We start from the raw sequence: 16,667 nt of genomic DNA, 5'->3' as shown, positions 1-16,667 counted from the left end.
ACAGTATCCTACCTAGATTTTATAAAAAATACTCAATTTCAAGAATAACGGACATTAATAACTACCAATTAAAAGGCAAAACTAAAACATGGTTAAAACAACTTAATTATGAAGACGTTGAGAAACTATTAACTACCTCACAAATGAACATTCACATCACACGCTCAATTATAGCACACATACACACATTTATGCAGTCACGCGCACACGGTTTGGATTAACTTACAATAATTAGTAATAAGACCCTTTGTAATACTTTTTAATAATTGAATGGGATGGAACTGACTTCTGACGCACGGGTAACGCCAGTTCAGGAGTCAGGGCTACTTTTTATAATATGTATGTATTGAATAACAATAAAGTATTATTATTAATATACCTAAATAAAAAAAAAACTAACTTGGTGGAAAAGAGTACTTAACTATTGAGTTTGTTGTCAGTTCTTCTCGTTAGAATCTATATTCAAAAATATTATTTCGGATAAAGATGCTGTATGTATAAGAAGGCATAATGCATGTCATTTTTTGTAGAGTATGGTCAGTGCCCACAATTAAAGGATTAATATTCGCAACACAGGCAGGTGTTACCGTTGACTGATGTTGCCTCATAATTTTAATATCTAATGTAAATATCACACCGCGTCTTATATAATATAATTTTGTGACAGCTTTCGCTATGTTATCTAATACTGGAAGGCTTTTAACGTGTAGTTACTGAAATTCCGTAGGAGCTAAAGAATAAAACATTGCAATCAAATAACCAATTAGAATATCCGATTGGCCAAGATATATATCTACGAATTACTTGCATACATTCAGGTACACGAGTATGCTCACAAAAAGGTTTGAACTAATAAAGAGTTCTTAATAATTAGCATTAAGATTTTATTGTACGATAGCGTTGTAAACGACAATGAATATTTTATTATTCATTTAATTAATGTGACAAAAGCTTCATGTTTCACATAAGTAAGGAGGAAAGTTTAAATATTAGTATATGTAGGTAGCTTAATAACTAACGTTTTAAAAATACCTATTAATCATAAAAGATTGAAGATGGCCCAGTCGTTACAACACCTGCACTTGAGCCGAGCATTGGGACGTTTTACAGGCTGTTACTTCGTTATCACTTATTTAATTAGAAAAGTGTATTTCTATTGAATAATAAAATATAATATTTTTGAATAATAAAAGACGAGAATGAATTCTACCTTGTAAGAGAAGTAAACGAATTAGCATTTGGTCGAATGAGCGAGACCACCGTCACTGTATTGTAAAGGATTTTTTTAATCTGTCGCTATTGTGCAAGTATAAGGAACAGATAACGTGACTAATACTTTTGTCAACCAAGATACACTAAGCAATTGTGCCAGTTACCATTGTATTTTTATCTACTGTATTTTGTCAGTTTTTTGTATTAATACTTTAAGACTAGTTATTTAAATTGTAGGGACTTACTTGAAGTTGCATAAATACCCACAGGATCACAATAATTTCTAAAACTATATTTTTAAATGAATAATTCATTGGTAATGATACGCAAATATAATAAATGGAGAATAGAAAAAGATAAAAAATAAGATCATTATGGTTATAATATTCAGATTTAAATTTTTATCCAGAATTTAACGTATACAAGTTATAACTTACTTTCTTTATCAATATGAAGAAAAGCTAAAAAATAAATAATTTTAGGAACCAAAATTTGAAGATGTTGATGTCCTCCTAATAGATTTCAGGCACGGCAGCCAATCTCAACAGATTAGTCAACGGCGCAGGACATATTATAGTGCACAAGTGCGTGCGCAAACACAGGTGCATTCTCTATTCCCTCACTCTCATAATCCGACACGACCGGAAAGAGTTCAGGCGCAGGACCAACAGTTTTACGTGCTCTTTGAGGCACGGGAGTGTACACACTTCCAACTTCCAGACTCCGGGAAGCTACTGAGAATTTTTGACTGAAAAACTCACTAACTTTTTATCGGCCCGACCTGGAATTTGAACCCAGGATCTCGGGTTCTGCGGCCTTATATCTAGCCACTAGACCAACGAGGCAGTCTATATTACTATCACTACACACTCGTACTTACCATCATTATACATTTTCATAAGTATTTAATCTGAACCACTGGTCATTATTCATTCCGGTATCTCAACAGAGATTAATAACTGATAAACAAACGGTGTCTAACGCTCCTGTCTAAAGTATTGAAAAAACATAACGAATGTGCAAATGTGTATTCTTTGCATTTAAGAAAACCGTACAAATACCTATTTATTTTTTTTATGTTTCAAAATAAATAATAAGAGTATTTGAAATTGTTGTCCCTCTAATACATATTGGTCACATCGAATCTTTATCATCTTTGTCTGTATCCACAATTAATTTTATTTATAAAATTAAAAATAACTTATTTATTGAGTTAATATGAATATTTCCGAGTTGTCAAAACGAAAACAAGCATTATTTGTTCGTTCGTTCGTTCATTATTGATAACAATTAAATTCAAATGTTAATAATTTAGTTAATATAGGCAAGAATAAGGCACACATTAGTTTTTATTTCAACAAAATCGGTTGTATCTATCAAAAGTTATAATAACTTAAAGATTACGTACATATATACGTAAAAACAATTTAACGTGGATAAAATAGCGAGTCGCAGCTATTTAGAACATAAATCAGTAATGCAAGTGACGACCCTTCTTATTCCATTCTTAGAAATATTACATAAAAACAGGAATTAAAATTATATTTCATAATAATACTATAAATAAAAAATGTATGTTGTTTGATAGGTATGTCAGGAGAATAATAAGTATTATTATTCTATTTTATGGTTTCGTTGGTGTCATATGTATATGTCCGATAGTATGTGTGTATACAATATATGATTCAAAATATCGCTCCGACGCTTTCCAAGTGTCAAATATTCTGACAAAACTATAACTGATTCTGAGAAAACTTTGTATGGTAGATTTGTAGAACTCCAAACAGTAAAATGACAATAAAATTACTATAAATTTAGATCAATTAATGTGTCACGCAGTATTAATTCTTATGAAAAGAAATAACATTTTATTACGTACTAATTTTTATTTATTTTTTTATTTAATTATATGTTTATATATAAATACATTTAATACAGTTACACTTAACAGAATCTCCATTTAACCTGTACAAAACCGACACGAGCAATACTATCTAAAAGAACTAGTAACAATCGAAAAATATAGATACAGTAATGAAATGCAAATCATTAAAATAAAAACCACGAAGCAAAATAATATTAAATTCATACATAACATTAAATAAAATCTCTCCTACGGAGATTATGGTAAAGCCGCCATATAAATGGTAAAGTTGTATTCGAGCTCATAAAACTTGAAGAGATTTTAACTGAAGTTTTAATTCAATCTTACTATATCAAGCACTCATCTTCTTATGAAGTCCTGTCGTTCCAGGTAACGTTTCCTCTTAAACAGTTTTAAACTCTTAAAAGCTTTAAAGTGTTATACTGATTTAATTATATGGCAACTTTAGTTTTTGTTTAAGTTTCTATATAATTTTTTTTTAAATTATTTATGAAAATATATACATATTAATTTTAATAAATATTTTATCTTAACAAAATTCGTCAGTACCCTCAATAATAAAAATAATATTTTGACTTGCGAAGCAAACATTCGCTGTACGGCATATTTCCGTTCCTGCCTGAAAGTATAAGCCTATAAATACATTAGCATTTATATTAGGTAGGGATTATGGCATGAATTATCAAAAAAAAAATATTAGAACAAATACCAAAAAGTGACATCTATCGTTGAATAGCGGTAAGCTAACTTGCTTAAAGGTAAAAGTGACATCTATCGAGAATTTTACGACAGTGTCACTTTTATATTAATGTATTATTATATTATTTAAAAGGCACTATTAAAATATTTATGTACCTAAAATTATTTTAATAAAAATATTATTAATGATTTCTTTTTTTAATTTTTAAAACATATTATACATGCAGCACCGTCGGTCTGTTCTGTCATCCTTATGTCAAAACTCAAATGCCAAAATAAATATAGAATTTGAGGTTATGTTATGAAAAAAAATCACGTACTTATTGGAATTTTATAAATAAAAGTACTAAATAATATTAAAATAGTGCAAAGGTAATTGAAAATATTTGTTTCCGTGTTCATACTAATAAATTGTTCTGCCTATAAATTTAGGCTTTAATTATAACCTATGTTCTTCACTTTTCAGATGAATTTACTACGAAAAGGAATTTCGCTGTTATCTATTGGATTAAGAATCCAATGCCCTGCTTATAGTGGTAAATAATATTGCGTTTATTCTTTTGTTATCTCAATAATATTATTTGGTATATAACATATACTAAAATTATATTCCTAAGATCCACAATCATTACAATTATTGTAGAAGGTTTTAAAGCTTGCGATTTCGTACCATTTGCTTATTATCAGCTTGCTATATAACACAAGTGTAGCACTTTATTGAATTGATGTCCTCCAAACCGATTTCGGCCACAGTGGCCAATCTCAACAGAGATTAGCCAACTAAGCAGGAGATATTATAGTGAACAAGTGTGTGTGCAAACACAGGTGCACTCTCTATTCTCTAGCTCTCATAATCCAATGGGACGCCAATCCAACACAACCGGAAAGAGTTCTGTCGCAGGACCAATGGCTTTACGTGCTTTCCGAGGCACTGGAGTGTACACTTCTCTAACTTCCAAACTCCAGGCTGCTACTGAGAATTTTCTGACAGAAAAACTCAATAACTTTTTATTGTCCCGACCTGGGAATTGAACCCAAGACCTCCGGGTCTGCGGCCTTACATTAAGCCAACAGACCAACGAGGCAGTCATGACCTATATGGAAATTATATAGATAATAAATTATATTACTTTAAATTGCAACTAACATTTAAAAAGTATTTATAAAAAAATTAATTTGTTTTTCTCATTTAGATGTAAGGTATAAAAAAGCAAACAGTTATATAGGCTTCGTCCTTCCTTGGGGCTCAAGCTTGCTGCCTACTAAATTGCATCAAAATCGGTTCGGCTAAGTTAGCCATGAAACAGAGAGATAAACATTTATAATATTAGTGAATATAAATTCAATTAAATAAAACCAATAAATAGAATATGATAATAATTATTATTGGCTCTAATGTTGAAAAGGACTTAACCTTTTTTAAGTGATTAATGCCAGTTAGTGATAAATTGTGTTAGTGGACTATTGATACTTTTCACTGGTGGTAAGGCTTTGTGCAAGCTCGTCTGGGTAGGTACCACCCACTCATCAGATATTCTACCGCAAAACAACAGTACTTGGTATTGTTGTGTTCCAGTTTGAAGGGTGAGTGAGTCAGTGTAATTACAGGCACAAGGGACGTAACATCTTAGTTCCCAAAGTTGGTGGCGCATTGGTGATGCAATTGTTAAAATTTCTTACAATGCCAATGTCTATGGGCGTTGATGATTACTTACCATCAGGTGGCCCATATGCTCGTCCGCCTATCTATACTATAAAAAAAAGACTTTCCCTTAAGACACGAAGTTACCGAAAGTTCACATAAAATTACTTATTAATGTTTTAGACCAGATCGTAATACAGCTGTGATCTAGATTAATGGGGACTTTAATAGAAAAAAATTAATAACACTAAGAAGCAACTGAAAGCAATTCTTCAACAATATTGATCTCAATGTAACTTATACAACAGTTTTTTATAGAATAATTTTTAGATTAAGAAAAATCTTTAGAGTAATAATCACCTATCGTCCCTGACAGAGAGACACGTCTCCGCAGCGTATGCTGTCAGAAATTGTATAATCATTTTATTTAAAGACAAAAAATACAGATTAAAAAATTTATGTATGTAATATATTTTTTTTATAAAAACATATTGTTACGCATTTCAAATCCCCAATGTAAGCCCCTTATAAATAACATCGTACGTAAACAAATCCGATAGTAAATAGGAAACCGTATATAACTGTCAATTTAGCGGACATGTAATTTCGATACGCGAAATCGACATCTGCATTAATTTTGGCAGCTGCCTAGTGTTATCAATTAATACTTCCGGTCCTACATATACGGCTAGTTCGGGTACATCTTGATGATTATTTATAAGTATAGATTAAAACTTCTGTTTAACAATTTAATTAGTAATTTCATAATCAAATAAATATTTGATTCATATTTGTTTATACTTGGAACATTTTATTATATATGTCGAAACCGGGTGAATTATTTCGGTCAACGCCATCTAGTGGTACGCGTTCGAGACTACGTTATGGAATCGTTTCCGGAACGCCAGTATACTCCACCTGGCGTGGTGAAGTATACTCCATACCTTCTCCATAAATGACAGTGAGACATTTAAGATGTGTTACTTCCTTTTTATATATAATACATATTTAAACAATATAGATTATGAATATTTAACATTATACTATCAATTCGTTAATGTTACGAAAATATATCATAAGTTTTCTTCTAGAAGTCTTAAGAATCCTTCCAAGAATTATTATTATTGTTGATAACAATGTGCAGTTATTTGCAATAACCGAACGCATAGTATGAGATGTTGAATTGACAATTGCGATAAAGTTGTACCATTTGTGAGTGGTATTAAAGTTATTCTTACACAAATATGATTTACAGCGTTTCTGGGAACAGACAATGCTCCCGTAGCGCAACTCTTCCCTATTGTCGCCTGTGGACTTTTTTTTGTAAATAATTTCGAAGCAACGTTGTCAGAAAGGATAATTTCAAATCTATGTGTCGTCGTGTGCGGACAATGCCCACTATTAGCGGATTATAATCCGCAAAAAGAGCAGGTACTGTTTCAGACACAGTCCAAGTTTAGTGTATACGCGTTTTGTAAATGACGCTCTGTATAAATATTTTTGATGAAAAAAAAAATGACTTCAATTCTTTAATTTTTTACGACCGATTTTTTGATCGCCAGTTCACTTTTCAAAATAACATAGTCCCATCGATAAATCAGCCCCAAATCAACAAATTCAGGATAAAATAGGTACGTTACTAATTCTAGTCAAATCAAATCTTATACCTACAAATGTATTTGTACTATTGTCAACTGTCGCTTTGATTTAATTGCATATGAAATCAACAAATCTTAAAACACGTCCAACAAGTATTCAGCTCGTAACTTGTATCGATATTATAATATTTGCTTGCGCTAGACAGATGCAAGCCTCTCTCCCGGGAGACACTTGGCGACGATTTTCTCAAACAATAACATTCAGCCGGACACTACGTGATATTGCCTTCGACTCTACTATACGTTTGTTATTTTAGTTGTTGCTCAAATAATTTTAACTTCTGAATATGTTTCGGGTTCCTGGAATATTTTTAATTTGCAAAAAATAACATCTATTTTAAAAATAACAAAACAATCTATAATTATCATTTGTTGTTCTGACTAGGTAACTAGGGAAAAAAAATCTTGACTTTATATATGTACATATAATAAAACCGTAACGGCGATATATATACGTTAAATTTATACATTACACTGTCATTAAAACCGAGCCGTTAAATTGCAAGAAATGAAATCGATTCACAATCTAGAGTTCAAATTACACTAAAATATCTAGGCTACATGACGATGGAAGATAATCCGAAACAGATGGTTTTGCACCTGCTGTTTTATGAGATAAGAATATTGACTACGTGCGAAAAAAATATGAAAAAGATGTCAGCTATGTATTTTAAACAATACTCCTATTTGGATATGATGTTTATTTATTTTTTAATGTGCAAGTTTTCAATTTATATCAGTTTTATTATATAGCAATAGTTTTTCCCCGTAATTCAGTTCGCATAGCAAATATGTTCCTGTAAATTATATACTAAGACCTTAACCAAATCTAAGACTACCTCGATTTCTTCGTGACAGAAATAAGCCAACAGACAGAGCTACTTTCGCATTTATAATATTAGTACATATCATGAATCATGGTATTTTATTCTATAAACTTTTATTCAGCTACACCCACACAATCTATAATCCGTCGAGTGGCACCCACAACAGACTTCCTAACCGGCTCTAATCTCCAAGCAACATCAGTGTTGTCGAGAACGATGGCATCCCTCGCGCAGATGCACAAAACGGGTCCACATATCAAAAAGAGAAAATCAAGAAATCCGCTCAATGGAAATCCTTTCGCCAAGGTATGCTGACTATTTAACATACTTCTATTCTTTCATATCCGGTTACTATATTTAAAAAAAAAAAACAATTAGTTTTGCCTTATGCATGAATAAAAAACATTTAAAAAATAACGTTCCGTAAGTATTGACGTCATATCAAAATTATCGGTTACAGATGTAAAAAAATAATTCGTTAAATACAGAAACCGGGCTATAACAAACTCACTGGTGTTTTACTAATATTGTCCCTTCAGAAACACTCTCCATACTAAACTAACATTAAACAAAATTGGAAGAAAATAATTCTATAAAATGCGTGTATTAGGTATTTTTTAAATTATTAATTTACAATTTTCAGTTAAATGTCACTATTAATATGGTCAGGCGCGCTTGTGTGAATACCACTCATTAGTTTACCGCCTGATATCAATAATTTGTATCGTTGTGTGTGTCGTATATCGTTTGTTTTGTAGAGTTAAGAAGCTAGGTAAGGAACAGGCAAATAAGACATTACATCTTAGATTCCAGTCTGCGATACAAATATAAAATAATAAAAAAAAAATTTGAAACACCACTCTCAACTTTAGGATGTAATTGTAACATATGAACAAGGGATGCCAAAACTTACTGCTATGAACAGCGCATTAGAAGTATGCATAAAAGACAATGTGCACAAATATCTCTTATATTATGAAGGTTTTTATTTACCCATACGGAATATTAAGATATATATTTTTACATAGTCTCCTAACAATGTGTTTTACAAAACCTCGATTATTTAGCTAAATCGAGTAAATCTGTACCAAGCATATAAGCCTCACTGAATATTCGTGTGTTTAATTTGTGTTTTTAATACAGTGCTTTACTTTGAAGTAAAATAACGTGAAAAACCTACAAGTGTATGTGTGTGTGTATTCACGAACAGTCGACGGAGCAACGTGATGAATTAAGCTCCAAACCTTCTCATTAAAGCATAACCCAGAACCCCTGTTATGTTTCCCTAAACAGGCTCTTACTTTTAGTTAAATAAGGAACATAATTTCAGGGTGTGATACTAAAAACCTTGATCAGAAAACCCAAGAAGCCGAACTCCGCTAACCGTAAATGCGTGCTCGTGCGTCTCTCCAGCGGGCGAGAGATGATCGCCTACGTGCCGGGCATCGGACACAACCTGCAGGAACACAATATCGTGCTCGTTAGAGTCGGCAGGTGAGTGATGTGGTTCATCATGACAAATGGAGCAGTCGCCATAATACTGCAGCACATCTTGACTATAAATATACTTAGCTATAGATCTTTTTACAATTACAAAGGTGAGTGAGCCAGTGTAAATGCAGGCAAAAGATATATATCTCTGTTCCCATTATTGGTGCGTTGACGATGTAAGGAATAGTTAATATTTTCAAAATTCATCGCTTTATAAGCGATCCATTAAACTAACCAAAAACCAAATGGATTAATATTAAACTTAACAAGTATCTGCTGCGTCTGCCACCAATAATGTATGATGAATTTGGGTTTTTTATCAATTTCAGAGTTAAAGATTGTCCCGGTGTGAAGCTGAAATGCGTCCGAGGTAAATTCGACTTGCCGCACGTCATCAAGCAGAAAGTATAGTAGTCTGTTATATCCAGTTGTGTAAGGTTATTTGTAGCGAAATAAATCTAGTTTAAGTACAGGAATTAGTTTTATTTTTAGATTTCTTAACCTAAAAATAACTTCAATTAAGAAGCTAATATAACACTAATGTTCGCGCGGTGGATTATTGAAAATTTGAGTAGTACATATATGAATTTGCAAGTTTCGTACTGTTATTTTTTCACTCTTATTTCCATTTATTTATTGATATCATTCCGTGTGCATCTTAATAGCTAATAAACATAACACAAATCGTTTGATGAACAGAAGCAAAAAAAATATTGAACGGTTTCGTATTTACTTTTAAACATTTTATATTGATTATCTACAAATTAAAAATACACTAAACCCATTTAAAGTAAATATAAAAGTAAATTATGTATATCTATCGATCATCTTTGAATACACAATAAACACTCATTCGTGAACCCGATTGGTCGGAAAGAAGCAAAAAGCGGCGCTTGCGCAAGCCGCACCCATTCTATTGTAACTTAATGGTATGTACTTAACTTTTTATTCAATGGGGACTTGAATGGGGTTAAGCTCGGTAGTCCACCTTATCTTTATGATACAAGATAGAAAAATCTATTGAAGATATTTGACTCGATATAGATATTGTTAGTGTAAACTTCAAATTGATTATAACTTTCTATGATTTTGTAACAAAACTAAAAGGTTTTAAATAATTAAAAGGTCAATTTATGTTTGGTCATTTATTAAATTTATTTCAACTTACAATTCTTTAGAGAATAATATTCTGCAAGTATACTATTTATAAGATTGCACAAACATCATTGCACAAACACCTTAGAGTTTAGAACTTATAGTTCAAAATAAAAAAAATTAAACACTATTATAATTCTAAATCTCTAAAGGAACGTCTGGTCACACACTATACACCTATTCAAAGACAGCAGACGTATGATCTTAGACAGGTCTTTTTTCAAATAAGTGACCTTGAGTGAATTGTGGATCTCTCGTAGTTTTCTCCTGTCACGGCTCTGCTTTGCAGCAAAATTATTCCTCTCTCTCTGTTTTCTATAAAAATCGTCGGCGTTCTGATTAGTTTGCACGGCACGACGCATTCTCGGATTATTACCGAGCAACGACCCTCCGTTCTTTTCGGCCATTGCTCTACTACTCTACTCTACTCTCTAGAGCGTCTACATCTATCATATAACTTGGACGCTTTTTTTTTGTCTGATACCGGAGACTTGGGTGGCGAAAATACGCACGTACTCCTTGAGACACTCATCGATTGCGACATATTTGTACTCGAAGACGCAGGCGCTGGTTCAACAACGGGCACGTACATGGGCTGGACATATCCGATGTATGGGTACGGTTCAACACTGTGTTGCACTGTGCTTATACATGGATGCGGTGGAAGGTCCGTATTTGTTTGCGATGTCGTTTCACGTGTACTATTCACAGATAGATCTAATGGTGAGTCCTCAGCGTATGGTGTCCAGAGAGCCATGATTACTTTAGTTAGTACGGTTAGTAGTTACGGTTGACTGCGAGTAACTAATGATGTTGTTGGTCGCCCCGGTCTTTTATTCTCGGGGGTGAGGTCTAATTGTGCAGGGCACCCCCACCCCGCTGCACGGGTTACTTCCGCTACCTGAACCAACGGGACACATCGGAAGAACAATGGGGTGACTTTCGGTCTATTATGAAGAGTTGCGTAGATTTTGCGTTTGCTATTAATTTGCTACTCAAGCTTGCTTGTTTTTGACACAATAGATAGAAAAATGTGAAGGTTGATTACAATGATATCAAGATGTCACAATTTTCTGATACAATATCGCGAAATGTTTTCAAATAATTTCTTCATTTTATTGTATGTACGATGCTCTACGTGTTCTTTGGTTTCATACTGATATTAATTTAAGTATGCCTCGTATTAGTTTATGATTAAAACATAATATCGTGTGTGAAAACTGTATTATATACAGAAGAGCATAAAAACGGATTATTTACTTTAATAAATTACTTTAATCTCTATTGCCGTGTTCAAGGAAAGTAGAGTAACTTTTAAAGTATTTATTAACACACGAATGTTTGTAATTAATAATTAGTATTATTTGGACATCATATGCTCTTAACGTAATGGTATTTTTTTTTAATATTCTACGTCGCAGACGTTGTTAGGTAGCCTGCAAGTACGGGGAGAACCTCAAAGACAAACAAGTATACATATTTCCAGTAATCCCCAATAAAGCGTCGTGGCGAATTAAAGTATTCCCTTTCATTATCAGGGGAAGGCTAAGCCCAGCAATGAGATTATCAGACTACGAGAAAAATACCTCCCTACCTACCTGTAGTTGTCTGCTGTGCAACTATGCAATAAAATTCCACAGTTTGATTTTAGAAATTTTAATTAACCAAAATATTATATCTTAAAAAACAACTAAATGTGATATATAATATAAAAATTAGATGTTTATTTGACACATCACGCGTTACTGGCGAAATATTAAATATAAAGAAAATTACAATAATGAATTAAAAGTTAGTAATTAATATTATACAGTATTATAAATATAGTAAGTACATGTACCTATAGTAGATAGGTATAAAAAAGTTAGTGCAAACGGAGTCATACTCTTAGCGATATATAATAATAATATTATTATCATTATAATGATATAATGATTAAAGCTCTCTCGAACTAATTACCTATCGTTACGATTGCAAAATATTTGACAAAGACAATCATTAGTTCGTAATCAGCTTCGTCTCGTAAACAAGTTGTTAACATAACTCGTAATTATTTGTTGATATAATCCGTCAAAACAAAAAAAACAAAAATTGCATTCCTGTAACACATCTATGTATTGATAAATAATCGAAGTTAGCTAAAATGAAAATGGTAAACAATATTAAAATATGAAATAGGTACCCATTACAAATGTCGCAGTGGTTCTTTTGCCTGATCTCAGGTCAATCATACTAAGTAGGTAGGTACTGCGATTTGGCGGTAGAATATGTGATGAGTGGGTGGTACCTACCCAGCAGACTTGCATAAAGCCCTATCACCAAGTAAAACCACCGGTTTGTAAAGTAATTTTTACTTTGACTGTTAGTAAGTCAATGTAGGTACCTAATTCTTTAGTAATTCAATTTATCAATGTTTATCAATTGGAATTCATAGATTTTAATACTTCATAAAATGGCAGGAAATTTCAAGTCTTTAAGACATAAATTAAACTAAAATATAGGTACTTCAATCAAGCAGGCTCTTACTAGCCCGTGTGATTAATTGTTTCACAGGATAAATTCAATTATTAATCTGGCGCCGGTAATGTATATTAAACTGAAAAAAACTGGCAAAAACTCGTTTTAGAAACATAACTTTTGGCTGGTAATAATAAATAATGTCACTTTTTATAATATTAAGTACATCCATATATCTTAGCAGCTGCTTGGTTTTGTTTCTAATAACATAATAATTCGTAAATTAAGTGTTATCATTTATGGTATAGATGTCATCGTGGTTCACTTTTTCTAAGTGAGCCTTAAACAGATATTGCGTGTTCAAAGTTTCAAACTATTGGACTTTGGTGTGCTTAATTTTTGTTTAAAGCCATCCAGTCTCAGTTGTGAAAGATACAATCATGAAGAAACCTGCATGTGTTGGATGAAAATCTTCTCTATTACTATCTAGTAACATGTGACACGAACAAGTTCCAAACATCTTCAAAACGAGATAGGTACTACTAACAGCAGTGAGACATTTGCAAAATGCAACCATTTTATTATTATTATTATTTTTATTATTATAACCATTGCAGAAAAAATTGTTGGAGAATATGATTTTAGTTGCAACATTCGGTCAAATAGAAGTTAAACCATTCGTGAATAATGAAAGATAATTCGAACGATTCATAAATGTTATTCATGCAAGAACAGGAAGCAAATGACACCGTAAGGCTCCTCTCCGGATGTAACTGTATTTAATTTTATATATATTAAGTTTTAGCCGACAACGCAGTCACGGAAAATAATGTACAACCTTGTAATACTCAAATAAGTGTTCGGCAGGCCGGCATACATATATAGGTATACAGGAAAAGAAATGCATGGATATAATTATTGCTATAACTTGTGTAGCTGTTATTTTTTACTAAGCCGACTGGCTACTGATTTTATCGCCTATTCTTAGCCATAAAGTCTACGTACCCAACCGGTGGCGTTTGATCTTGGCGTTTCAAAAATTAGGTACCTGTTAAAATATATTTAAGTAAAAATAAAATAGAATTCGTTGAACTGTTGTACTAATTATTCCATCCGTACCGAATTTTACTAGCTGAATTTTTTTAAAGCACTACCACAAGTAATTTATTGGATATTTCATATTTAAGCCTAATATACAAAATTTAATAATTTTCTTGCGTAAGAATATTATTATAATAACAGGTCGCTGGAATTCTGCGAGATATTACTATTGTATTTGCGTTTAATTTTTTTTGAAATATGACATATAACAAAATAATGTACGCTCCTTTTCAAGCAAGCTTTCTTATAGTTTTAAAAGTATAAATCCCTTATATTCATGTTACGCTCGTGGGAAACGCGACGATTTCTTACGTGAAAACTGAAATGGAGTGACGCGATTATTATCCGACTCTTCTAATGCAGCTTCAGCTGTCGGACTCACACTCAACTAACGATCAAATTGGATTATTTTTTTAATTAGCTTTTTATTTAGCATTTAGCGCGTCCAATATTTTGTTGCCTATATCATCTAATTAAGAAAAAATGTGTTATTTAATACAGAAAAATGATAACGGAAACAAAAGCTATACTTCTATAGTAACTTATACAAATATGTAGATAGTTATAATAGGTATGTCGTAATAATATTTAGGTTAGGTTAGGTTACCTTTTTATTCGAATCACCAACATTGCCAAAAACTTTTACAGATATTCAAACAAGAGTTTCTATTCATCATATATATCGCGTTGTATTGAAATTCTTAAACGAAACAAAACAAAAAAGAGATTAATTTATTGCATTTTACTAGTAACTTTTTAAGTCCTGTACCTAAATTACAGTTCTTACAAAGGATGTCTCCGTCCAAGGGATTACGATGATTTAAGTGTACTCATTGTTTTATAACAATATCAATAATATCATCAATAGCAAAAGTCTTTGAATCTTTAGTTTACCCCTTTCTATATAGTCATGTTAAAAAGTATCTTAGCGACTATCAACATGGATTCATGACTAAGCGATCGACAAATACTAATTTAGCTCTCCACGTCTCAAAGCTTACAGATTTTGTTGACGCTGGTCATCAAGTTGACGCCATATATACAGATTTTTGCAAGGCCTTTGACAAAGTTAATCATTCTCTGCTCCTCAATAAATTATCAGTATACGGAATTAGGGGACCGTGCTTAAATGGTGCAGTTCATATCTTGAATGCAGACACTCTAAAGTAGTTATAAATGGTTATGAGTCCAATAACTTCATAGCATACTCTGGAGTCCCTCAGGGATCAAATTTGGGTCCATTATTCTTTAATATATACATAAATGATATTGTGCATATTTTCAAAAACTACACTGTTAGCTTATTCGCAGATGATCTGAAACTGATCCGTACTATTAAGCAGATTTCCGATGTACAATTATTACAAGATGACATCGCTAGGCTGGTTGAATGGTGTAGAATCAATAAAATGACATTAAATATCGATAAATGCTACCACATAAAATTCACTCGCAAAAATAAAGTAATTCCATCAAAATATTATATAAATGACATAGAATTGACTGAAGTAAATGAAGTACGTGACTTGGGTGTTACGCTTGACAGAAGGCTTAGTTTTATTTCACATATTAACAAAACCGTGGAACAGGCGAATAAATCTCTCGGATTTGTACTCAGGTGCTCCAAAGATTTTAAAAGACCTTCGACCGTAATAAAACTTTTTGACAGCTATGTTCGTTGTAGACTCGAATACTGTTGTATAATCTGGGCACCTTATTACAGCATACATGTTGACAGAATTGAGCGAGTCCAAAAACGGTTTCTGAAGCATATGTCATATCGATTTAAAATTAGCCAATATTCATATCGTGACAGGCTTAAACATTTTGAGAGAATAAGTGTTGAATCCCGAAGAACACTTTTATCTCTAACTTTCTTGTACAATATTTTTAATAATAATATTGATAGTCCCGAGATTTTGGCCTCGATGACATTTAATTTACCTCGTAGCAATTCCAGGCGAATAGGTAATCTTTTACATACAGGAACATACAGGACAAATTAAGGGAAAAAATCTCTTATACCCCGCTTATCTGATTCATACAACAGCATTTCAAAACTAGTAGCTGATTTGGATGTTTTCCATAATAGCCTGTCTCAGTTCAAACGCAACATTTTAAATTACCTAAACACCTACCCTCGTTGAACTATCTCGCTAAGATCCAATTTGATTATTTACTGCTTATATAAGGATATTCTTCTCTAAAATTATATTTAAGTCAATATTCGTAAATTTAATAATCATTTCACAATCTTTTTAATAATTTTAATAATGTAATTTTAATTTTAATAATGTATTTGTATTTTATGGACTTATTTTACTTAATTTAATTTAATGACTATTTATAATTTACAATTTATAATGTAATATTCAATTTAAATTTTTCGATTATTGACCCTATTTAATAACTATCTATAATGTGATGCTTTTATGAAAGATGTGATAACCTATAATTAGTGGAACATTTGTCAAAAATCTTTGAAATTTCTATTGTTACTACTTTGTAAATCTGTAATGTATCTACTGTTGGTTGTCCAA

General features: G+C 32.0%; 2 protein-coding genes and 1 pseudogene across 5 annotated transcripts in view; 1 reads left to right on the top strand and 2 right to left on the bottom strand.

The window, feature by feature from the left end:
- LOC126769487 (uncharacterized) overlaps positions 1-16,667 on the top strand; it is a 1,339,673-nt gene that overhangs the window by 35,500 nt on the left and 1,287,506 nt on the right. Inside the window, exons 1-3 of one of the 4 annotated variants that reach the window (XR_007669375.1) lie at positions 4,060-4,168; positions 4,263-4,332; positions 9,744-9,886. The gene's annotated coding sequence lies outside the window, so the exon portion shown is untranslated. Of the gene's footprint in view, positions 1-4,059; positions 4,169-4,262; positions 4,333-9,743; positions 9,887-16,667 lie in introns of those variants that run through there. The other 3 variants (XR_007669378.1, XR_007669372.1, XR_007669368.1) reach the window with 3 other exon arrangements.
- The window catches only part of LOC126769508 (uncharacterized), a 729,621-nt pseudogene that overhangs the window by 128,451 nt on the left and 584,503 nt on the right, over positions 1-16,667 (bottom strand).
- LOC126769549 (40S ribosomal protein S12, mitochondrial-like) overlaps positions 1-16,667 on the bottom strand; it is a 431,911-nt gene that overhangs the window by 285,128 nt on the left and 130,116 nt on the right. The gene's annotated exons all lie outside the window — the stretch shown is intronic.

Source organism: Nymphalis io, chromosome 7 (assembly GCF_905147045.1).
Source record: "Nymphalis io chromosome 7, ilAglIoxx1.1, whole genome shotgun sequence".
NCBI lineage: Eukaryota > Metazoa > Arthropoda > Insecta > Lepidoptera > Nymphalidae > Nymphalis > Nymphalis io.
The sequence above is the reverse complement of the archived record's forward strand: the minus strand, read 5'-3'. Positions and strand labels throughout refer to the sequence as shown.